The following is a 25514-nucleotide window of genomic DNA, read 5'->3' as shown; positions in this document are numbered from 1 at the left end:
AGTTTCATCGCCGTGCGTGGCTAACTTCCACGTGTGGCCACACCACTGCGTATCGCCGTCGCCAACCTCGTCTTCGACGCATCTCCCTGCGGCTGCGCGAACTACTGTTGGCCCCGCCATAAAAGGTCCCTGGAAGGCGCTCCGTCCCACTCTGGCAGCGGTGGTTGCGGCGACCAGACCACGCATCTAATTCTCGCGCTCTGCAATCCAGGTTTGACTCCCTGCCCCTGCCCTACCCTGGTGTGACGCTGCTTCGTCTCCTGCCATATCAGCGCAGTTTCATCGCCGTGCGGGGCTAACTTCCACGTGTGGCCACACCACTGCGTATCGCCGTTGCCAACCTCGTCTTCGACGCAGCTCCCTGCGGCTGCGCGAACTACTGTTGGCCCCGCCATAAAAGGTCCCTGGAAGGCGCTCCGTCCCACACTGGCAGCGGTGGTTGCGGCGACCAGTCCACGCATCTAATTCTCGCGCTCTGCAATCCAGGTTGGTGCCACGAAATTTGAGGTTCAGAGGTCTCTTTATTGTTTGCTTACGCCACAGCTGCTGCCTAGATCTCTGTTTTGCCATACTTGCTCTGTGCTGAATGATGCCGTCGAATGTGGAACTCGCAAAAAGGATTGAGTTGCTCGAGGGTCTGCTCAAGGGGAACTTAGATGCATTAGTGCTTGAACTAACAACAAAAATCAAAGAAAAGCTTAGCGAACAAGGGCTGGGTGAGCAGGCCTCCTTGGCTGAAAGTGTCCATCTTATGAGCGACCTCTTTGATGAGATGAAGGAGAAACAGTTCGAGCTCATTTCCACGAACCAATCACTTGTATTGCGCAACAACTAACTAGAAAAGAAAGTTGCCGACCTAGAACAGTACTCCCGAAGCAACAATGTAGAGATTAGAGGTGTTCCCTCTACCCAGGGAGAGGAATGTGCGGCGATCGTTCAGCTGATAGGGGAGGTCTCTGAGGGTCCTGGTGCGCGTCCGACCTAGACATCGTCCACCGCTTTCCCGCGAAATCTGGTGACAAAAATATAATTGCCCGCTTTCTATGTCGCGAAAAGAAGAACGATTTCTTGCGCAAGGCCAGGAAGGCTCGCCTGTGTGCCAACCAGATTGGTTTTCCGGAAAGCTTAAAGACGCCAGTGTTCATAAATGACCATCTCACCGCTGACAACAAAAGGCTATTCGGCAAGGCACTTGCTCTCAAAAAGCAAAAGGGCTGGCAGTTCTTGTGGACTGACAACTGCCACGCATTGGCGCGTAAGACAAGCGACAGTAAGACGTATCGCATTTCATCCGAATCTGACCTGCACGTTTTCACCTAATATCGCTCATCTCATCTCTTGCCGCTTGCCCCGCGCAACTGCGCGCCCAAAACTTTCATGCCGCTGCTATCTCCAGACAACTTTAATCATATTCTACCAAAAAATAATTTTTCATTGATTCACTTCAACGCGCGAAGCTTACGAAAAAATAATGATGATATCAATAACTTTATCACGTCCCTCGACCACCATTTCTCAGCAATATGCATTTCTGAAACGTGGCTTTCTGATAGCGATAATAACTTGCATGGATTTTCACCTTATCAGGCTGAATACTGTCATCGACCCTCGGATAGCTACGGAGGGGCTGCCATTTTCCTTCATCCCACCGTCGTTTATACCCGCAGGCATGATCTATCTTTCAATATTAGTAACTGTGAAGCTGTTTGGTTAGAAATAGGAGATCGTTTACTTGCATATAATCGTAAAAAGTTCGTTCTTGGCTCAGTCTATCGTTCCCCGTCATCTTCTGTTCCTGAATTCCTTCATGCTCTTGATACCATTCTTAACAAGCTATCATTCAAAAATAAGAACGTTTTGACATTAGGTGACATAAACATTAACCTTCTCGATACAAGTGTTAAAGTATATACTGACTACACTGATTGCTTCTCTGGCTATGGACTCGAATCCCTGATTAACACCTACACAAGATGCAGCCCTAGGGGTTCTCAAACACTTCTAGATCATGCCTTAGCTAATCTAACCCCGACTCCAGTATCTGGTGTACTGTGCACTGACATAACTCACCATTATACTATTTTTGTTTCATTAGATCGTTCGGCTTCACTCCCTGATAAATCCTTTTTTACTTCTGTTTTTTTAAACATAAATTTACTGATACCATTCTCAGTACTGACTGGTCTGGTGTTAATACCGCTGTTGACCCTGTGAAGGCTGTCGATGAATTCTCTACGTTGTTTTTGAAGGCTATATCGTTGAGCACAACAAATGTTAAATGTAATAATCAGTTCAAACACGCATGCAACCCTTGGATGACGAATGCCTTACTGACCAGTTTACGCAAAAAAGATAACCTTTACCGGAAAACAAAACGTCAACCTTTACCAACTGCTTTAGCCCAACGTTATAAAAAACCTACTAATACTCTCAGTAATCTACTTAAGCTTGCTAAAAGGCACTATATGAAACTGAATTTAAGAATAATAGCCATAACCCCCCAAAACAATGGAAACTAATCGGTGTATTTTTAAATACACCGATTTTAAATACACCGATTAAATACTAATCGGTGTATTTTAAATACAGTATCCTCGCTTAATAATTTTCACAAAATTAACTTTAACGGGACCGTCTTTATTCAGCCATCCGACGTTGCTAATGCTTTCAGCAACTTTTTCTTGTTATCAACCCCAAGCATTACCACTACTGATCAGCTGTCCCTACCCCGCTCCCCACACTTGTTTTATCTGTACCCCGTTACTGCCAATGAAGTGTACATAACGATTTGTAACCTCAAAAACACCAGTCCCGCTTTGGATACCATTTCCATGAGTCATTTGAAACTTGTTGCTCATATCGTTTCCGAAACAATAAGTATCATAACTAATACTATTTTTAAGTATGGCATTTTTCCTAAAAACTTAAAGATTGCGAAGGTTGTTCCTGTATTTAAGAAAGGTAACAAGGAGTTAATTAACAACTATAGACCAATTTCAATCCTTTCGAGTTTGAGCAAGATAATCGAACAGTTACTTGTAAAACGCTGAACTAACTATCTAAAAAAAATTTAACGTAATAGATAATTCATAATTCGGTTTTCGTTCGGGAAGTTCCACTAGCTTGGCTTTACTCACCTTAACCGATTTTATTAAAAAATCTATTGATTGTGGTAAGTATGTTGGCTCAGTATTCTTAGACCACAAAAGCTTTCGATACCATCGATCACAAACTTTTATTCATGAAACTGGAAGCATATGGCATAACCGGTCCAGCGCTTACTCTATTAAAAAATTACTTGGTTGATAGGAAATACGTGGTAGCTGCAGCTGGCTCGTTCTCCGACTGTAAAACTATTAACCAAGGTGTCCCGCAGGGTTCCGTTCTCGGTCCCTTATTGTTTATTATTTATATTGTGAGCGATGTTTTCATACCGATCGCTACAGTGGTCATTCTCCCCGTTCATAGCATCTAGAAACACTCCCATCATCAGAATCATTTCCATTCACGCGCCACCGGCTGCCACCCTGATATCCCGTGCCTGGTGCGACCGTCATTTCGTCGGAGTCTCTGCGGGTTGTTCCTTTCGCGAAGCCGGAATAAGCGGTCTGCGCTTCCCCGTGACTTTGCCTTTCAAGTGGTGGAGTTGCCTTTTGACCCCGTCCTCCGCCGCTCCCAGTTACACCCCTGGAGCTCCGTTCCGGTCGACGCATCCTGCTACCAGCTCCGCCGATGCAGCGAGAAGCCAGGTCGGTGTCCGCCGCTCAAACGGCGTCGACGTGGTTGCTAACAAGCCCCCAGCGTGACCCTCCCTTCTTCGCTGGTCTTCGCGGGGTAGATGTCGACGACTGGCTCGACGAGTTCAACCGCGTCAGCCAGTTTAACCTGTGGGATGACGTTTGCAAGCTGCGCATTGTCCCCTTCTCTCTAAACGAGGTGGCGAAGACGTGGTTCTACAACAACAAAGGACGCTTCGCTGATTGGACCACCTTTACGGATGAGATACGCCAGGCCTTCGGCACCCCGTCTCTTCGCTCCGATTGTGCCAGAAAGAAGCTGAACTCTCGCGTGCAACATCCCAAAGAAACATACATTTCTTACATCGAGGACGTTCTTGCCCTATGCCGCAGGGTGGACGAAAGCATGCCCGAGGCTGACAAGGTGCGCCACATCTTGAAGGGAATTGCTCCTTTCGCATTTAGCGCCCTTGCTCTTCAGAACCCCACAAGCGTAATGATGTGCGAACAACCTGCCTACGTCTCGACCAGTTGCAGTCTCTTCGCTTGCAACCTCAGCCTTCGTCAACTTGAATGGATGGGGACATGGACTTACATACCCTGATACGTAGTATCATCCGTGAGGAGCTAGAAAACCGTACCTCACCGCGCCCCCCACGTGACAACTGTCGCCCGAACGCGTTTTACCTGCGAGACCTCATCAAGGAGGAGCTTGCGTCCATGACGGCGGTACCATCTGTTAACCCCGTCCCTTCTACCATCCACGCCATGTCATACGGCGATGCCGCTTCGAAACCACCCATGCGAGTGGAAGCTCCCCCACTACCACCCTCTCCCGGACATCTGACAGCAATTTCAACCGGTCCGTATCCTCAGCCATACTACTCGCACGTCCGTCCCGACCGTCAGCTTTTCCCGCGGGACCACCCCGTCTGCTACTACTGTGGTATTCGGGGCCACATTTCTCCCTTTTGCCGGCGACGCCAACAGGACGAGCGACGAGGTTACGCGCATGATGAACGGGATGACACCCGCTTTGTCTACGGGGCTCGTCGTAATGGGTATGTTTCGCCTCCTCGCCGTCCTTCGCCTCCTCGAGACTCGACCGATATTTCTTATAATCGCGCGGCACGACGTCGATCACCCTCGCCATATCGCCGCTCACGGTCGCCTCTTCGACCTGCTTCCCGTCCCACTGACCAGGCTTCGGAAAACTAGCGCATGCAGTTTTTGGAGGGGAAACTGCATTGCTCCGAGAAACCAGAACACCTCCGGACCGTCCGTCGAACATTTTATCCGTAGAAGTGGAAGGGGTGTGTATTGATGCGCTTGTGGATACGGGAGCCAGTGTTTCGGTTATTAGTGCACAGTTGAGTTCCCGCCTGAGAAAAGTTAGAACTCCCTATACCGGTCCGTCTTTACGAGGAGCAAATGGTGATAAGATTCGCCCCTCTGGATACTGTACATTGCGTGTTATGATTCACGGGCTTCTACATCACATTCAGTGTGCGGTGCTGACTCCATGTGCTTATGAAATCATTCTGGGTTGGGACTTTTTATCAGCATCGTCCACGGTAATTTCCTGCCGACAACCGGCTATTCACCTCACCGAGACAGCCATTGCCAGTGTGTCAGATGCCCCAATACAGCGTTTGGTAGCTACCGAAGATTGTGTTCTGCCTCCCAGTGAAGAAACTGTACTTTTTGTGGCCTGCGACAATATCGCCGACGGAGATGTCTTTGTCACACCAGCTGGCAGCTTCGCTTGTAAAGGAGCCATAATATCCCCATGTCTCGTTCGCTTTTCGCGGGGATCAGCTCTAATCGCCGCATTGAATGTTGCCTCTTAGCCGATTCTCTTTCCACAAGGCATTACCGTTGCCACTATTTCCCAGGACGACGTTACCTCTCCAGCACTTTGCCCTCTTGCGTCAGCGCAGTGCGCCTGTAATCCAGAGCTTACGGTCTCGTGCCTTACTTCTACCATCAGCCCTGAGCTCAGCTTGGAAAAGAGGGAAGCGCTCCTCGCTCTGCTTACGGAACACAAGGCCTTATTCGACTGCCACTCTTCCACTCTTGGACGGACATCAGCGGCAACGCATTGTATAGAAACAGACGGTTCGTGTATAATTCGCCGTCGTCCCTACCGCGTTTCGGCCTCAGAACGCAAAATTATTCAAGACAATGTTGACGATATGCTTCAGCGGGACATTATTCGCCCTTCTGGAAGCTCCTGGTCATCACCGGTTGTTTTGGTCCGCAAGAAAGACGGCTCCGTGCGCTTTTGTGTGGACTAGCGGGCGCTTAACAAAATTACTAGAAAAGTCGTTTACCCCATGCCCCGTATTGATGACGCTCTGGACACTTTGCACGGCGCAGAATACTTCTCGAGCCTTGATCTTCGATCGGGATATTGGCAAATCCCTATGAATGAATCAGACAAAGAAAAAACAGCTTTCGCAACACCTGATGGCCTTTACGAGTTTAATGTCATGCCATTCGGACTGTGCAATGCTCCAGCCACCTTTGAGCGCATGATTGACACCGTCCTGCGTGGATTAAAATGGAAGATCTGTCTTTGTTACCTTGACGACATCGTTATCTTCTCGTCCACGTTCGATGAGCATCTTAAATGTGTTGACGAAGTATTTACCTGCCTCCGCAACGCTGGTCTTCAGCTCAACACCAAAAAGTGTCGATTTGCCAATACCTCCAACAAAGTCCTGGGCCACGTTGTAAGCAAGGATGGAATACGCCCGGATCCGGACAAGATCAACGCGGTTCTTAACTTCTCTCGGCCGCTCCGTCAAAAGGAACTTCGCAGTTTTCTTGGATTGGCTTCTTATTTCCGTCGCTTCATTCGCGATTTCGCAACAATATCCTCGCCCCTGAACAAACTATTGACATCCGGAACCCCCTTCCTCTGGACCGAAGACTGCGAAATAGCTTTCAAAACCCTCAAACAAGCTCTCGCATCTGGACCTGTCCTCGGCCATTTCGATGAGTCGGCACCGACAATTCTCCACACTGATGCCAGTGGGCATGGTCTTGGTGCGGTCCTTCTGCAGCGCAATGATTCGTCATTGGAGCGCGTCATCGCGTACGCCAGCCGCACTTTGACACCCGCTGAGCAGAACTACACAATTACTGAAAAAGAATGCCTCGCGGTTGTCTTGGTCGTGCAAAAATTTAGTCCTTATTTGTACGGGCGCCACTTCTCCGTAGTGACAGACCACCATTCGCTTTGTTGGTTATCCTCGCTCAAAAATTTATTGGGACGCCTTGGCCGCTGGGTTCTCCGTTTACAGGAGTACGATTTTACGGTGCCTTACAAGTCGGGCAAGACTCACAATGACGCTGACGCCCTGTCCCGTTGCCCACAGCCGTCCCCCGAGGATACCACGTCCCCTGCCATCTCTTCACCCACGCTGACAATGGCGCCTTTGCGCACAACAGAACAAGATATTCCATCAAACCTTGTATCTCTTCAACGAACGGACTCGTACTGCCGACACTTCATGGAACAACTCGATGGTTCTGCTTCACCACCTAATGGCCGCTCCCGCCGCCAACTAAACAAATTTCGCCTCTTGAATGGTGGAGCGCTTTACCGTCACAATTATCACCCTACCGGCGACAGGTGGGTTCCAGTCCTCCCTCGCTGTCTTCGGAACCAAATCCTGGAAGTCTTTCACGATGACGCCATGGCGGGCCATCTTGCGTTCAACAAAACTTACGACCGCATTAGGAGCCGGTTCTTTTGGCCAGGCCTTTCCACCAGCGTCGCAAAATATGTTGCATCATGTCCTGCCTGTCAGCGTCGTAAACGCTCAACCTCAGCCCCTGCAGGGATGCTACAACCCCTGCCTTGCCCTCCTGCTCCATTCGAAGTCATTGGCATTGACCTATATGGACCTTTGCCTTCAACTTCAACTGGCCATCGCTGTATTGTGACTTCTGTAGATCATTTGACTCGATTCGCCGAAACTGCTCCTCTGCGTACCGGCTCCGCTTCCGAAGTCGCAGATTTTTTTCTGCAAGCCATCTTTTTACGTCACGGACCACCTCGCACTCTTTTAAGTGACCGAGGACGCACATTCCTCTCAGCAGTCATTGCGGAAGTTCTTCGGGCTGCCGGTACCATTCACAAGACCACTTCAAACTATCATCCTCAGACAAATGGCATGACAGAACGCTTTCATCGTACTCTGTCTGATATGATTTCTGTCTATATCAACCCCGACCACAGAAACTGGGCCGCCATTCTTCCCTTTGTAACATACGCCTACAACACTGCTGTTCAAAGTACCACTGGATTTTCACCGTTTTTCCTCGTGTATGGCCGGCATCCACCATCTGTTCTGGATGCATCTTTCTTTTCCTGCCCGGTTTCTCCAGCAGTTACCATGACAGATCAATTTGTTTCTCGTGCTTGAAAGGCAAAGTCACGGGGAAGCGCAGACCGTTTATTCCGGCTTCGCGAAAGGAACAACCCGCAGAGACTCCGACGAAGATGACGGTCGCACCAGGCACGGGATATCAGGGTGGCAGCCTGTGGCGCGTGAATGGAGATGATGCTGATGATGGGAGTGTTTCTAGATGCTATGAATGGGGAGAATGACCACTGTAGCGATCGGTATGAAAACATCGCTCACACTATCAATGACTTATCCAGCTTTTTACACCGATACAACTGTCTTTTATATGCTGACGATACCACAATAACCTTATCAGACACATCTATAGTATCTCTAACTGATAAATTAAACTCTGCTTTAACGGATGTAACTGAGTGGTGCTGCAGAAATTAATTATTAATCCTACTAAGACTAAATTTATGATCTTTAGAAGCCACCAGAAAGTGCTAGGTATGTTGCCAGAATAAAGACTTGGCTCTAATCGGATCGTATCATGCGAGTGCCTCCAATTTCTTGGTGTAATTCTTGACACTAACCTTAAGTTCACATCTCACGTTGATCATATCAGAAAAAAATGGCATTTGGCATCCGGGCATTGCTCAAGGCACGACCATTCTTTCCAACCAAAGCTTTGTTATCACTTTACTTCGCTTTCATGCACAGTCATATCAACTATGGAATCACTGCTTGGGGTAACACATATCACACTCACCTATCACCCATTCAGCACATTCAAAATCAAGCTATCCGTATCATTACTAGCAGCCCTCGCCATTCAAGTGCACCACCTCTACTCCGCGAAAATTCAGTTTTATCGGTCACAGCATTGTTTGATTATGACTTAGGTATTTCTTTTTAAAGCAAAGCTTTCTACCTCTGCCCCCCAAGGGTTCTTTCGCGACCGTTGGTGTCACCAAAAAACTCAAGCGAACAAATAAAAGAAGTTACGTTGGCGCCGCCGGGAATCGAACCTGGAACAAATAGACTAACAAAGCGAGAGCCCGTTGTCTTACCGATTCAGCTACGAGCCCACGCGAACACGGGAAGACAAATGGTGTACTCACCAAGCACATCTACGGGTTTACCCCCTGCCTTCTCGCTGAATACCACGTGAAAGCGTCACACAAGCACTCACGCTCGTCTAGCGGCCCTGTGCGCACCTGGCTCATGTGCTAAGAGTTACAAAAATTAAAGGAAGCTCTCACCAATCCATGGAATCTCACTTTTAGTACGCCAATGTGCTAAAGCCCGTGGCCTCCAGTGTTCACGTAAAAAATCACAGCTCCTTGTCGTCCGCCCTCGCGCCAAATCAAGGAATACATTCAAATACTCCTTGATGACCAGGCCGTCACTCCAAACCCCAGCATCAAGATCCTGGGCCTACATTTCCAGGCCAACACCAAGAGTGACGTCTCCTTGCAGCGCCTCAAAAACAGCATTTATCTAATCATACACATGATCAGGCGAGTTGCCACCAAGAAGCGAGGCCTAAAAGAATCCGGTAACTTTCGATTAATTGAAGCTTTTGTCCTCTCGAGAGTTACGACAAACCCCTATCTTCTTCTCGACGAGGAAGACATAGAGATGCTTTATATAATGATTAGAAAGGCGGTTGAGCAGGCCATTGGTCTTCTCATGAGTGCGTCCACACTGAGGCTGCTTAGCACGGGCTCTACAACACGGCGGAAGATCTGATAGAAGGCCATCTTTCTAACCAGAAGGTCCGACTCAGAACTGCGGTGGGTAACCGTATGGTTCACCAGATTGGCTGGGCAGCCCAGAATGTCACTCCGCTTGACGTACTCCCAGACTCTTGGCGACTAAAACTAAAGATGCTCCCTTTGCTTAGAAATATGAACCCCTCACATGACGAGGGTCAACGAAAAGCACGGGCTCAAGCGCTAAACACCACCCTCGGTGGGGCTCATGCAGTTATCTACAAAGTCTTCTCCTAACATCGAGGGCAGCAACACGCCATCATCGGGGCTACCTCCAGAACCAACGTCCTTGCGTGTACCTCGCTTAGGACCCAACAAATGACGGCAGCAGAAGACGCAGCCATCACCTTGGCTCTCACTCAACCAGTGGTTCGGAAGGTAGTCACCGATTCCCAGGAAGCCTACTGGAACTACCAGTCGGGTTGGGTGTGCTGACCTGCACTGTGCGTGCTAAAAAACCACTCCCCAAACGATTCAGCTCATCTGGACACCGCCTCACGCTTCAATGGAGGGCAACAAATACGCCCACCCAACAAGCCTCCGCTTTTACCTCCCGTGCTATGGAGCTGCATGGGGACAGTCACCCGCTTGTCACGTCCAGGGAGATAATCCAGCATTATCGCCTTCTGAGACAGACCATACCTTCGCCTTACCCTGACCTTTCCAGAGAACAACAAACTACCCTATGGCTCATACAATCCGGGCTCCTTCCCACAGCCTACGCGTCTTCACGTAATGCATCCGAATCACTACTACGCTGAATGTAAATTTTTCTCAGAAGTAGGAATACTCCGCCCCGTAATCGGGGTGTGCGACTTTAGCCCTGAGCACCCTCCTCTCTTTCCGTCAACTACCCAACAAGAGCAGTGGGAGATGCTGGTGTCCAGGCCCTCTCTACCTACCCAGCTTCAGCGGGTGGACAGAACACAGGCCACGCGGACTGCATATGGGCCCCACAGAAGAAGGAATCCCTCCCCAAGTTTGCAATCTGGGCCGTTCAGAAATATGAACAGAAGTATTTCTTCCTCCTCCTTCTCAGCCGCAAGTCTCGTCGCCTCCGACCGCGGCGCAGAGACGGAGAAGTCAGATCGTCTAACACCGGATTGGAGCTTACTTTGATTTTATAAAAAAAAAGTTTCCACTCTTGCTACACCAATACAACTCAACCAAACACTGTTCATGCATCATGCATTGATTTAACCTTACCAAGAATATCTCTATTGAAGTAATAAATGGTGTGGTTAAGTGCATTTCACTTCTCTCTGGTTTTACTATTTGTAGAGCGATGTGAGTGATTTTAAGTGACGTCGCATGAGTAATCGTTATGGGTGCCGTTTACAGCTTTGCTTTCCAACCACATTCACGGGGTGGATTGGCGCGATTTTTTTTCTAAGAGCATTATTTTTCTGTTCGATTCAGATACCGTAAGGTTTCTAAGCTGCCTTTCGATACATTGATTCCAGCCTGCTCCAGGCAGTTGAATTTATGGATTAAGTACGACTCTCTGTATTTCCGGTCCCTTGGAGACTTAAAGTTTGACTGCAGAATATAGAGCTTGAGATCATCGGTATTGTGGTTCGGCTGGTTGAAGTGTTGCGCGACTGCTATGGAGGCACTGTTATGAGTGTCGGCCCGATGTCCATTGAGGCGTACGTTCAAAGGTTGACTCATTTCTCCAATGTACTGCTTTTGACATAATGAGCATTCTAGCATATACACAATGTTAGAAGATTTGCAAGTGAAGCTTGAATAATCTTGTGAACGTATTGGCTGGCAGTGCTATTGACAATGCAATCCGTCTGCAGATGTTTGCAGGTCTTGCATCTAGGGCGGAGGGAAGGGCTGATTACTGGTTCCTGGGAAGCGCTAATTTTGGCATGCACTAAAATGTGTTTGGTTCTTGTTTCTTCTGTAGGTAACTCTTGGGGCTTCCGGAAACGTCTTTTTAAATCGGTCATTACTGGCTAGAATGGGCTAATATTTCCGCTGGATGTTGTTAATGTTCGGGAGCGCGTTTGAGAATTTGGTTATTGAGGCTCGTGGTCGGGCGCTTTCGTTTCGACGTTGTTGCTTGAGCACTTCGTCCCTTTCTAGCTTGGATGTTCTTTCGTAAGCCATATCCAGCGAGCTGTCCGGGTGATTCCTGCTTACCAGGGTGGCCTTTAGTTCATTCGGGTGTTTTATATAGTCTGTGTCATCACTGCATGCACTTCTTAGTCTGGTAGCCTGTCCTACAAAGATACCTTGTTTGCAGTGTCGTGGGTGATGACTAGTGTAGTCTAGGTACTGTTGCCTGTCCGTTGGTTCCCTATAAATTGTGATTTTCATTTTACCATTGTCAAGAACAACAGTGGTGTCTAGGAAGTTCACTTGTTTATCCGACTACTAGGATGAGACCTTAATGGTCGGATGCCAAGAATTAAGATGCGAAATGAAACTTTCTAGGGCTGTGCGGCCGTGCTCCCAAATTATGAAGATGGCATCTATGTATCGAAGGTAAACCTTCGGCTTGAGGGGGAAAGAGTCTAAGAGGGAAGCTTTAGGTTGTCCCATAAAAATGTTGGTGTAGGTGGGTGCGAAAGGAGTGCCCATGCTGGTTCCAAAATCTTGCAAGCAGTAAGATGAGTCGAAATCGAAATATTTGAGAGTTAGAACTAATTTTAGTAAGGTAATGTAGACTTCCAACGCATGTTCGTGCCGGTTTTCTGCTAAGGCCTTTGATGTAGCTTCTATTTCTTCGGTGATGGGAATGTTCGTATAGAGGGCGGAGACGTCGAGCGTGACCACAAGGGCGTCATTGGGTATTTGCCCACCATAGTTTATTGCTTCTATTATGCGAGGAAGTGTGGGGTGTCCTTAACAAATGAAGGAAGAGAAGTCGGAATGTCAGCCAGATGGTGATTCAGAAACACAGACAATGTTTCCCTGGGGGTGTTGTTGTTAGAAACTACGGGCCTTCCCGGAATGTCAACTGAAAACAATGCTTCTGTGGGGACTTTATGGATTTTGGGGAGGAGGTAGAAACGTCCTGCTTGCTTGTTCGTCGGTCTTATGAAGTTTAGTTCTGTTGTGGTGATTAATTCTCCGGCCAGCAGATCTGTGAGAGTGCGAAGGATCGTTTGACTGTATTCGTTGGTAGGATCATCGTCTAAATGTTGGTAGTGACCATGGTTTTTAGGCTGCGTATAGGCCTCATCTTTATATTTTTCCATTGGTAGATGACAACGCTACCTCCTTTGTCTGCAGGTTTAATGATTATGTCCGTTGTGGCTGCTAGGTTATTTAGAGTGACTTCTTCTGAGGGGGTCAATTTGTTGTGTTTATTTGATTTCTTGGTTGAGATTAATATTTCTTTTGATACTGATTTTATATACAAATCGAGTTCTGGAGATTTCTCGGCATCTGACGTCCAAGTGCTTGGTGCACGGAGTGCGCGGTCATTGATTTCACTATTGTCTTTATATGTACGCGCACAAGCGTACATATAAAACAAGCACGGTTATATTATCACCTCTGCTATGAAGCATTCGTATCCGTCACCTTTTTAGCTAAGCGATGCACACTTGCCATTATAGTCGGCTTGCTTGCACGACGACACACAACTTTTCACCGCTTTGGAACAGGCGGGATGGAACGAAGTTGTCGGGTCGACGTACGCAGGTACGTTGTCACGAATATGGCATTGCTACCAGTTTTCGCCATAATGATTATCTTTAGGACGTGACGAGGATGGCTGGCTCAAGTTTCTACAAATGGTGTAAGCTTTCCGTTTCTTCACTTTCCTGGAAACACCGGAAACAATGTACCTAAGCACTTCTTTCCCTCTACCGAGATTGCAGGCTAAACAGCGTATTTCTTCTTTCGGTGTCGGCTGATCCTTCAGGAATACGTGCGTGAAATACGAAACGCTGTGTGGCCGCACGGCGCAACGACGCCCGGATACCCTTGTGGGCGGCTGCCAGAAGGCAGCGGAGGATATGATAATGTGTCTGTTGAAGGCAAGAGTTGCCCTTTAGGAAGTCGTGAATATTACATTAAGGAAGCATGAGTTTGGGGTTTCCCAGAACGTTTCATTGCAGAAACAACGCTACTAGATGTAATGTAGTCCTTTTTCTGAGCGAGTATATAAATACTGACGGTATTCACACTATTGTAAAACTCGCTGGAGGATTTTTGCGCAGTTGCTAAGCATCTAGACCCAGCTGCGTGGACGAAAAGGAAAAATCGAGATAGCCTAGGTGGTAAGTTTAGTCGATTTGTTCATGGCATGTTCATTTTGGTTGATTTTGACACCAAAGGAGATTTTTCTGTTTACAGTGCAATTTACCTAGCCTCAACAGCTCGGAACTTGATCAGGGAAATTACTATTAATCTAGATATTTATAAAGGCTACCCTGTCAGCGAACGCGATGGCGTTGACTGAACGAATTTTCTTATCAAGGCCTTCTTTACCACATATTTTGATTGCAGCCCTAAATAAACCCGATAGGGTAGCGGGATGGAGGAAAATAAAAAAAATGCTGGCGATTTTTGCGCGTAAATATGAAATTTACTGTTTATGGAAAACAGACGTTTGTTACGAGTTTTACACTTAACATTGATGCATTGACACGAACGAACAAATTGTAAAACTTTAGGCAAGCTTGCGGGCCAGTGGTCTTTATCAAGGGTAGATAGCCCATTCCGAATGAAAACATGATCATTATACCTCTAGGTTACCAGCAAATGTTTACTATAGAGTAGGGGTTCTCAACCATGAGTGTGGCGGGGATGCCTTCCGGGCTTCCAAAAGTGAAGGAGGACCACAAAATGAGAAATGTTATACGTGGCATCATTTCCAGTTATTTGCACTTGCAGCTGATAGTCCCCTCAAACACATACAAGCTCCCTGTTTTGTGTCAGGCTTTTAATTAAATTAATCCTAAGGTGGCGAAGCCATCCTTCTGCGTTTACAGCAAAGTTAAGCAAAGTAGGAAAATGAAGGTTGTTGAGGAGGGTGGAAACGTTTTACGGTGTGTTTCGCAGACTCATCATCTGCCTTCGCCGACCCCCATTTGAGAACCACTGCTAAAGAATGATACATTTTTTTACCTTAGGCCGTCATGCTTATATGCGAAGCAGTATGAAAATTGCCAGGCGTGTAAAAGATTCTGTGTAAATTGTTTTTTGGTGGCGTCAAATTTTCGGGACGGCGAGTTTTTTGGACGTAGTTGCGGAATTTTTCTTGGTGTTAGCTCAAGTAAAAGCTGGTCTTTTGAGAGAGCCGCGCCTAATACCAGACCGCGTTGTCTCAACATCACTGAGAAAGTTACGGTTTTGGTTAATAAGTCCTCTCGACATTTATCCTGCCGGTGTTATTTGTTTTCATGTGATTTCGGCAGCACATATTTCCAATACACAGAATTAGAGGCCGCAAAAGCAATTTTCTGGTTTGACGGATGACTAGAAAGGCATTTGCCTTATTTATGTATGTGCTTATTTATTGATCATTAGAAAGAGAGAAAGGTGGTAAATTGTCTCACCTTCCTCATTTAAAGGGTAGCTTTCAGTGTTAGTAATAATGAAGCATAATGGTGAGTATCGCGAAATGGGGAAGTTGAGGAGATCATTTACGTCACTTGAACGCGTATGTAGGGGACGTGCAGTTTTGGTGTTGACGCCGAATGCCAAAGGCTTTTTGTTCCGTAACGCATCATATTGTTCGCAAAGCAAGTTTTTCGTGCCTCGGCTCTATCGTTCGAAGTAAAATGTGAAGCAATTTCAAATATCCACTTAAGGTGCCTAATAGCTTTTTCGCCTGTTTTTGAGAGGATGATTTTATGTCACCTCACAGCTGATTTAGGGGTCATGCATTTGTGGTTCTGATACCAAATGCCAAAGCCATTTTGCTCCGTAACGGAACACGCGGTTTACGAAGGCCGTTTTTTGTTGATTGATTGGTTGATTGCATGGTTTAACGCGCCGACGCAACGCAGGTGATGAGGCGCGCCGTAGTGGCGGGCTCCGGATTTATTTTGACCACCTAGGGATCTTTAACGTGACAGAAATCTCGTACACACGGGCGTTTTTGCTGTTCGCCTCCATCAGAAAAGCGGCCGCCGCGGCCGGGAATCAAACCTGCGACCTCCTGCTCAGCAGCAGAACGGATTAGCCACTGAGGCAATGCGGCGTTTTTGTGCCGTATTTTACGGCGACAGCAATCACCTTTGCGAGCCGTTACGTAACGTAAATTCACTTCAGCGCAGGCTGAAGTTGCCAATGTGCAGGCTCAAGTTGTCAATTTGTGCTCAGCGCTTCTGCTCTGAACAAATTAGGAAGCAAATTGAGATATTCACTCAAGGTTCTAGTAGCTTTTTCGGCCTTATTCTCTAAAACCGGCAAAAAAGTAGCTTACAGCGAACAATATTAGGGTAATTAGGAAGGCGTTTTAGTGCATGGCCCTCTCAGATTGTGTGACCTAGAATTTTGCTCCGCGTAAAATTCGCTTGTCATTGCCCGCAGGTAAGACTGAAGGCAACCTACGATGATGTCATCCTACCTGTGTGGACTGGCTGTTTGCTTGATGGTTGCTGTGGCCACAGCATATCTCGGTAAGTGTGGCAATCCACACAAACTGTGGTTGTATTTTGGGAACGGCGCACAAATTGTTAGCGATCGGGATGAAGCGTTTGCTTGCCGTATCTCATCATCATCACCAGCCTATCTACGCCCACTGCAGGGCGAAGGCCTCTCCCATTATTCTCCAATTACCTCGGTCCTGTGCCAACTGTGACCAATTTATCCCCGCAAACTTCTTGATCTCATCTGCCCATCTAACTTTCTGCAGCCCCCTGCAACGCTTGCCTTCTCTAGGGATCCACTCTGTTACCCTTAATGACCGGCGGTTATCTTGCCTTCGCATTACATGCCCTGCCCACGTCCATTTCTTCTTCTTAATTTCTACTAATATGTCTTTAACACCAGTTTGCTCTCTGACCCACTAAGTAGTCCTTAAAAACAAAAAAAAAATCGACCTCTTTCCTACGAGACAAATAAACCTCGAGAATCATCAGCAAGAGCCGATCAAGAAAACCTAGTAGTTACAATTAGTAGATGTTGCCCTCATATAACCGCTATTTTCTTCAGAGACGAGGTACCTGGACTTTTTCTCATTTTAAAAATCTCGTCATTTGAAACCTAATTTTAGGTGAATACCGATTTTGTTCCTAGCGCTCCTTGTGCGCCAATTTCAATACGAGCGTAATTTAAAGGTTAAGGAGGGGTTTAATGCTGTTTGTAGTTCTATAAAAGCCCATTTTTGCGTCTGTCCCGAAATTTCCGTGAATGCCTTTATATTACTATTTTCAATGTCTCTTTTTAGCATCAGCGGCTATTGACGTAGCTGGCCTGTACGCTGGCTTGGCCGCTATCTCCGCGTCGTATTTGCGCCAGCTGCAACGCGAAGAAGTGTTCGTTGTAGCCCGTTGTACACTCCCTTCGGTAATATACCTCAAAGATAAAGTTGTTGCATAGGACCAATTTACGCCATCTGGCTTAAATTGGGACTTTTTCGGCCGCGGTGGAGCTTAAATTCGCCTCGACGTAACGTGGTCTAAGGTGGGTAAAGTTTGCCGCGTCGAACATAAGTGTGCAACACATCGTTACAAGGTTTTTTTTTTATTTTGTGTGTGCCCCTGTAATTTCGTAAAGCGGGTATTGTGATAGATTTACTGCAAGAACATGTTTGGTGAAACGATATTTCCGTGATACGTTCGGTGCGCCAAAGGGCAAAAAGACGAAGGACCGTGTCAGCCTAAGAGAGTGTGTTTCAACACCCTGTAGGGTGTGTAATACAGGTAGTTTTGGGTGAGCTTACAAAGTATTCAACATAATATATACTTTGCTATAGATGGTATCAATATATGAACACTTCACCCTTAGCCATGGCTACCGCCAAGTATGAACAAAACTTCTCTTTTATAGAATTCTAAGCTGCTGCGTAGCCAACTTTAGCCGTGCAACTAAGGTGTGCTACAAAACAAATACACAAAACGGCTCCCGGAGACTGTTTTATGGACTTGTCAAGCTTCCGCCGTTCATCAACCAGACGAGCGTTCGCTTTTGGTTTCCTTAGTTTTATGTTGCCGACAAAGAGTCGTTACAATTTTGGCAGTACACCGAAAACTTGACTGGAGTGAGTGAGTGAACAACATAATTTGGCCGAGTCGAGGATGGCGGAAAATGGTGGCGGACTCCGCTTAAGTAGCCCCATCTGCTGCCTGCTCTGTAATTTGCGGAAGAAAAGGAGACCCTGGAGAGGTAATAGTCACTGTAAAAATCCCCAGGGCCAGCCGACGTATCACTTGCAGCTGGCTATGCCATGATATGGCCGCAGAATGATGGAGATGAAACGAATGCCACCCGCGGAACAAGCGCTCCATTTAAGATCGGAAAGAAAGTTCACGTAAGGGTGGATAAACCAGCGGTATTTTGTATTCCCCGGCGGGTAGGTGCCAACCTCTACAAACTTTGCAGCCCAGCCACCAGGCTGTAATATCAAGAGATATCAGAGGTGCGTTCCTTTATTGGCGTCGTTTATTCCTATATGCTGAAGAGGCATTGGAACGGCGAGAACTGGAGCTAGAAAGAACCATTATTGCGAGACTTTCATCCGCTAAAGCGAAAACAGTGCTCGGCATACGCGAGGCCAGGATAGCCTTTCGACGGGGAATGATAGGTTAAGTTTTAATTGTCTTTCCTACGAGCAATGTCCGCAACAGCTGACCAGCTCCGGCCTCTTCGACAAGCGCAGCCTGGTGGAGAGGTCCCCGGTGGCCAGCGCAGACCAGGGTATTCGACACTATAGGAAACACCGGCCAACCAGGTTCTCAGACATCAGCACCCGAGGCTCGCCTTACAAGAGTTTACTCCTTCCCACCCGTCCGCATTGTGGCGTCAGCTGACGGCAAAGAAATCTGTTGTCTCAGGCACAGATACCGTTAAAATGTGTCCACTTTTCTGCCACTCCTCCAAAGTAGGTGTACAACAAGAGCTCACGGAACAAAATTGCCAAATGTTTTTGTGCGTTGAAGTGCGCAAGCCACAAGCTGCCACTCTGGCCCATTTATTAGCAGCAATGCAACAAAATATAGCGTAAAATTGAGGCAAATTCGCGCGCGTGATGCCTAGAAAGCGCATTCAAGGCGAAGGAGCGACCTCTAGAGGCTCGTCGTTATCAGTGTCCACACCCTTGAGAGTAAGAAAGGTGGCCCGCGTACAGCCACGGCTGAGTGGGAGGGTACATTTCCACCTCGCCAGATGGATTAGTCCAGACAAACATTGTTCAGCGTTAAGTTTCGATTTCGAATGCAGTTTGCGATAGTTCTAAACGTTACATGGCAGTAGTGACTGACTGTTCAGAACTTTATGGCGTTCAACCTAGTTCTCTAACTCGGCCAATTCGCTGAAAACAACCGCTAGCACCAGCAGAATAGGACGCATGGTCTCAGTGACACTAGGCGCCATTTGAAAATAAACTGGATTTGTGGTAGCTAGCTAATGTTTTCATTTTTATCCACAGAAATTCCTATGATACGTTTCGCGGGCTTTCCAAGAAGATTTTGTAGCGAAGACTACAGGACATTGCCTACCAACGCGATTGCCGTTACCTCCTCCGCATCACCTCCTACTCTCCGACATTGTGTTCCTGACGCACCTACAGGGTCCACACTGATGCCAGCGGGGTCGGCTTAGGGCCTGTACCGGCCCAGTGAAAGTGAGGCTTTGAGGGATACGTCGCTGCCTACGCCAACCGCCGCCTTACCCGAGCCAAATCCAACTATTGCGTGACAGAGAAGGAGTGATTGGCCATTGTTTGGGCGCTGGGCAACTTCAGGCCCTATTTGTACGGTCGTCCGTTCGACGTGGTCACAGACCACCAGGTACTTTGTTGGCTATCCACTCTAAAAGATCCGTCAGGGAGGCTCGCCCGGTGGGCTCTGCGGCTCCAGGTGTACGACATAAGCTTTGTATATCGACACGGCAGCAGGCACTCCGAAGCAGATGCCCTCCCCAGTTCTCCGATGTCAGTGTCCCACGACTGGACGTGCCTCCGTACTGACGACGCTGACATGTCACCGCTTTATATCTCCGACATGCGATCAGAGCAACGCAAACACCCCTGGGTTGTTTCCCTCATCTCTTTGCTTTCTGTAACTTCGCCTCCTCACGGATCTCGGGCTGTGCGCAGGCAAGCTTCGCACTTTACGATTCGCGACGAGTTGCTGTATCGCCACAACTACGATAACGAATGACGAAAGTGGCTGCTTGTCATTCCTCGTAATCTGCGCACCGTCATTTGTGATACTCTTCATGCTGATTCCACATGTGGCCATGCAGGGGTGCTAAAAACATACCAACGTATCCGACTGCGCTATTATTGGCGAGGCATGTATAACTTTGGGCGAAAGTAGATCCGATTATGTAGGACCTGCCAATGCCGCAAGCCACCGCCGTTCCGTTCTATTTGCCCGCTAAAGCCCCCTCCTTGCCCAGCGAAACCATTTGACCGTGTAGGCATTGACCTGTATGGACCTTTGCCCTATACAGCCACCGGGAATCGATGGGTTATTGTTGCAGTCAGCCATTTCACGCGCTACGCTGAAACCATTGCACTGCCTACCGCACAGCGCGAGACGTCACTTCCTTTTTATTACGTCGCTTCATATTGCCATGCACCATCGCGGATCATCATCACTGCCATGCTATTGGCACACCTCATCTGTCACCATCAGAAGGAGCTTCTGAAGAGGAGGTTCAGCTGGCTCGGCATCACCCCTTGGCTTTCTGACTGTTTCCTCGCTGTTCAGCCCTCCTGAGCACCAATAAACCCCTTTACATTTTATTCAAGCAGGAACAGTCAGATACTCGTTTCAGGGAGCATACGGATGTCCAACTCTAGATTACACCCAACGATTGAGCATCGAACTTGGCTTTCTTAGCACATCAATCCCGTATTGAAGAGGCAACAGTTAAACCTCACTGCGCAGCTGCATTACCTACGCCTTACAATTCGCTCTGGCGATGGGCTTTGCAATGTATTTTTCCATCTAAAACTCTTTGGCTGCAGAAGACCTTCTGAAACACGCTTTTGAAGTGTGCGGAACATTTTTTGGGAGTGTTGGTGTGTTTTGGTTGTTCATTTAGGATTGCACTCAATACGAGCAATTTCCCTCAAGTGTACCTAACCGCACTTTTGTAAGAGATTTTAAATTTTATTAAGAATCAGTATCACTTGCGCTTAATATGTGTGCCCGTTTTGTTGTGTCGTAATTCAATTGCGTCAGCGAGACACCAACTACACTGAGGTACAACTTAAGAATGCCTACAGCAGTTGCCACTGCGCTTCATATTCGCAGCCGGGTGTTCTTTCACGAGGGGCAAAGCACGTCTTATTGGAAGTATTTTGAAAATTACACGAATTGTCTCCGTTATTTTTCGAACTTTCTCGGCTTATAAATAACTGCAGGGTTGGCAAACTACATAAGACAAACAAAGCGATGTAGCGCATTAAGTTCGGTCTTCTTTCAAAACACGCAGCCGCACTCACATCCGGGGCCGTGGTTTCCGAGGAGTGATAAACTTCACGAGTCATTGCCGTTCGTAACTTGTACTCGAGTATAGCGCATTTTTAATTGAGTGTTTCCAGCTTGAAAGTAGCCTTTTTGATACCTGTTTTTTTTATATGGGAAACCCCTCCAAGCGACATTTGGTATCGAACTTGAATGTGAGCCTTGCAATTGTGAAATTGAGCTAAATAATGGCTTAGTTCAGCAGTTTTTTGGAACTGTTAAAAGGCAAAATTGAAATGACGCGTTTGTGCCAGCATACACAATCAAAGGTTTTGTTTTACTGACCTATTACAGGTTGTGCACGAATTCACTTGAAATTATTTGTTTTTATGTACAAATTATTCGTGCCTATATTTACAACGTCGGAAGCTTAAGACGTTGGTTTATGCCTTTTCTATGTGCCTAAAACGTGCTTTTTAATGCCTTTCACTCCGGCTTCTACTGATCACTAAGTAGGCAAACTAAGTCAGATTCCGCAATTCAGAGGCTATCGCAGAGAGTTACTACAGTTTAAGGGCGTTAAAAATTACAATTTTTCTTCATCGCGTTTCGTTGCGACATAAATGACGGTAGTTTAAAGGCATCATTGTTACTTATTGCCCTTGTTTCTAATGGATGCATCATTTAAAAGATTTGAGAATGTTTTGTCTACTTGGAAATTGTCGGGTGTTTTTGTACATGCTGAAAAGGCCGAATAACCCATCTTTCTTCACCGCTGATAACCGTTCATTCAAAGCGCAAGCGAAAAATGAGAGATAAAAGTAAAATGTCGAAAAAAGCGTTTTGTTTGTCCTCTTGCTTGCGTCCGGGCTTGTTTCCTTCGGTTTTTTACCCTCATCAACTTGTCCACATTTCCACGTTGTTTTGATGATAGTTAATAACGCACACTGGAAGAGTTTTATTAGGATATGGTTTGTTATATTCTAAGTTTTGTGGTATTGTTTATAGATCCGTGTATACACACCTAAATGCAACCTGATTTACGTTTGTCCCAAATGTATGAAACAAATTACCTTAACGAAAGTACTGGTTATAAATACACTGGTTTCGCTGAGCGAGAAAACGTAAAAGGTCGCATAGGGAATACGCCATTACTCGTGCCACATTATATACAAAATATTGATAATCCGGGGAACTGGACCTATATCGCCGACTTTTAAAGCTAAGCAACGTTGAGCTCGTTACACAAATCCTAAAGTCCTAATACTGCCAATTAATTGCCTCTTGTCTTTTCAGATTGCGAACCCCTTCACAGCCGGGCGTTGCGGGGCATGATGGCAACTCTTCCCGACGAGTACAGTTTGGTTGGAAAAGAGTTCGTCACGAATCTGATACCTGGTCTGGAGTTTTCCTATCCGAAATTTCAACAGCTGAATTATTTGATTGGTAAGGTTATCGCCTGCTTCGGCCCAGGGAAGCTTATCCACGAGTATAGATCGCCGGTGCCTGTGAAGCTGACTCTTCCATGGACAACTACTTGTGCCGGCAAGAGTGGCGTCATCGCGGCTCATTTAACGGGAGTTACATTTAAAACAGCTGTTGATGTAAGGGCCAGCGGCAATTTCACGCACGTAACTGTTATGAACGTGTATGACTTTGGCACTGATCGGGTGAGCCTTACAATGGACGGATTAGAGTTTTTTGCAAAGGTGCTTGGTACCGTTTTTGGCAAGAGATTTGTAGACGATATGAAGCCATGGCTTGAGGGGCTACTCGAAACACTTTACAAAGAAATTATATCTCAAGCTGCAAGTAATTTTACGGTACAAGTATAAAAAACACCTTGTTCACAGTGTTTTTTCGTACAGTGTAATTTGGTAATCTTGGTATCCTTTTTTATACTTACAGTTATAGCAACTGTTTTCCGTTAAGATTTAATTAAGCATAAACAGCTGCTCAGATGACAGGAAACAGAAATAACTGCGGCGCATAAAGAGACTACCGGCAGTGGAGCCAGACGTGCTTTAAACATTAACCAATATTATTCGGACGGCTGCGGAAGACCATAAATTTCCCAAAGCTACGACATGAATTTTTTTGTGGATAAAAATTTGTATTTGTCCGAATTAACTACGGATGCCGACTAAGTTTCAAGTGTATTAAACAGTTACCAACTCCAATGACATTAGCTTGCTTCGACGTCCATGCGTGCAGAAAAAAGCACAATAGGTATCTAAACATGCAACTATTCAAACAACCTACCGACTCAATGAGTGCTGGAGTTAGAGACTTTACATTCCGCGAGTATATATAGATACTGCGGAGCAGTTATAAACTGCGGAAGACTTTCTGTATACATATAATCAACTGGGAATAAAGTGGATACATTGTGCAGTAAACAGTTTTGGATTATCGCATAATTAGTATAGATACCAAATTGTGTTTTTTGTATAAATATAACGCAAAAATTCTATAAAAAGCATTTTTCTGGTTCTGTCCAAACGAAGCCCCTGGTTTGCATCTAGATGAATGGAGAAATTACATGCTTATAAAAACTAGTCGGCATGTATTCCACGCTTTGATTTATGAAATTGGTTTTTGGTAACAGTTGTTAACCATGGGAATTCTGATAAAAAATTCGCCAAGGGCGAAAAGGATGATTTTTATATTTAATCTCTAATAATAAAAAGCCAGATATACACCCATCCATGACTTAAATTTGTGGAATTTGTGTGCTATTACGAAGAAGAAATTCCTCATCGAAAAAGGTCTTAAACCGGTTTCAAAAACCATGTACAGTAAACTATTTTCGAATGAAAACTTCAGTATCTTGAACAAGTCTTCTGAAATCGCATTCTTTTTTCAGTAGGATAACCATACCATCTTCAAATACACTTCAACTAATGAGCATGCGAAAGGACTAATTATGACTTGGGGTAAATTATGGAATTATGCACACACTGAGACGAAATTTTGTGTTACAACTTTTACCCACAGTATGCCAGCTACGCGCATTTACCAATTTCCCAAACGGTCATCAGAACCACTGTCATCATCATCGTCTTCATTATCATACTATTTATGTCCAGGGCAGCATGAAAGGCTCCCCACTGACCAAGAGCCGATCCTGTTCTGAGCTGTTCAATTCCATTTCCTCCCTGCTAATTTCGCTATTTTGTCTTTCCATCGAGTTATTAGCCTTCCCCTTTTTCTATTCCCGTATCCTGTTTACCACTCTGTTAGCCCGGTGAACTAGTCGTTACCATTTTTGTATTAATACTTTATGAGCTGCTATTCATGTGAGTTTTTGATGTATTTGGACTATGATATCTTCTACTTGAATTCGTTTCCAGAACCAGAAAGCTGCTTTCAGGTTCCTAACACTTACATCATTCTTTACTCCATTGCCCATTGAGCCTACCTAAGTTTCCTTTGGTGTGGCTTCGTGAAGCCGCAAATTTTCCGCTCGGTATACGTTACCGCTGGCAGGACCCACTGGTTTTGTATTATTCTTTTGCGTGATACAGGTGTTATGTTACATTTCATTCCGGCGGAGTGCTTGCACAGTGAATCCCAGCACATATCTATTCAGTGCCGTATTTCTTTCTTGTGGTTCTTTTATTCTTCTTGTTGTGTGGTTTCTACTCTTCTTGTTGGTCCAGCGTTTTGTTTGACACGCAGACGGATGGCGGTTGCGGCATGTTCCTTCATGCTTATTGATATTTATGTACAGCCGGTAAAACACTTGTCTATAACAGCGATTTCAACTTCAACCAGCTACATCCGAAAACTGCCGAAACATAGTCGTTCCAAACATGTCGGAGGCAAAAGCGAAGGGCTAAGACTTCAGAATTCCACAGTAGTTTTATTCAAATCCCGCTCCGGCGGAGCAGGATAGGGCTGAGAGTACGAACGCTGTGTTATAGACAAGCCTTTTACCGGCTGTACGCTCATTGATATTTCTTTTACCCTGACGACCATGCTTTATGAATGTACTTGCTGATGCATTGTGTGCATGTGTTCCGCAGAATCACTTAGCAAGACTATCCGGTCTGCAAATACTTATTGGTTCTAGTTTTCCGCGTTTACCCG

General features: G+C 46.3%; 1 long non-coding RNA gene across 2 annotated transcripts; it reads left to right on the top strand.

Moving 5' to 3' along the window:
• Positions 1–24092, top strand: LOC144148681 (uncharacterized). Of its 2 annotated transcripts, none has more exons than XR_013318026.1 (3): positions 1–486; positions 16375–16463; positions 22719–24092. It is a non-coding gene; the product is annotated as an uncharacterized LOC144148681 (long non-coding RNA). The 2 variants fall into 2 exon arrangements; XR_013318025.1 differs by lacking the exon at positions 1–486 and adding an exon at positions 13968–14114.
• The last annotated feature ends 1422 nt before the right edge of the window (positions 24093–25514 follow it).

This window comes from Haemaphysalis longicornis, unplaced genomic scaffold (assembly GCF_048455015.1).
Source record: "Haemaphysalis longicornis isolate Haplotype H1 unplaced genomic scaffold, Haemaphysalis longicornis Haplotype H1 scaffold_8, whole genome shotgun sequence".
Taxonomy (NCBI): Eukaryota; Metazoa; Arthropoda; class Arachnida; order Ixodida; family Ixodidae; genus Haemaphysalis; species Haemaphysalis longicornis.
The sequence above is the reverse complement of the archived record's forward strand: the minus strand, read 5'-3'. Positions and strand labels throughout refer to the sequence as shown.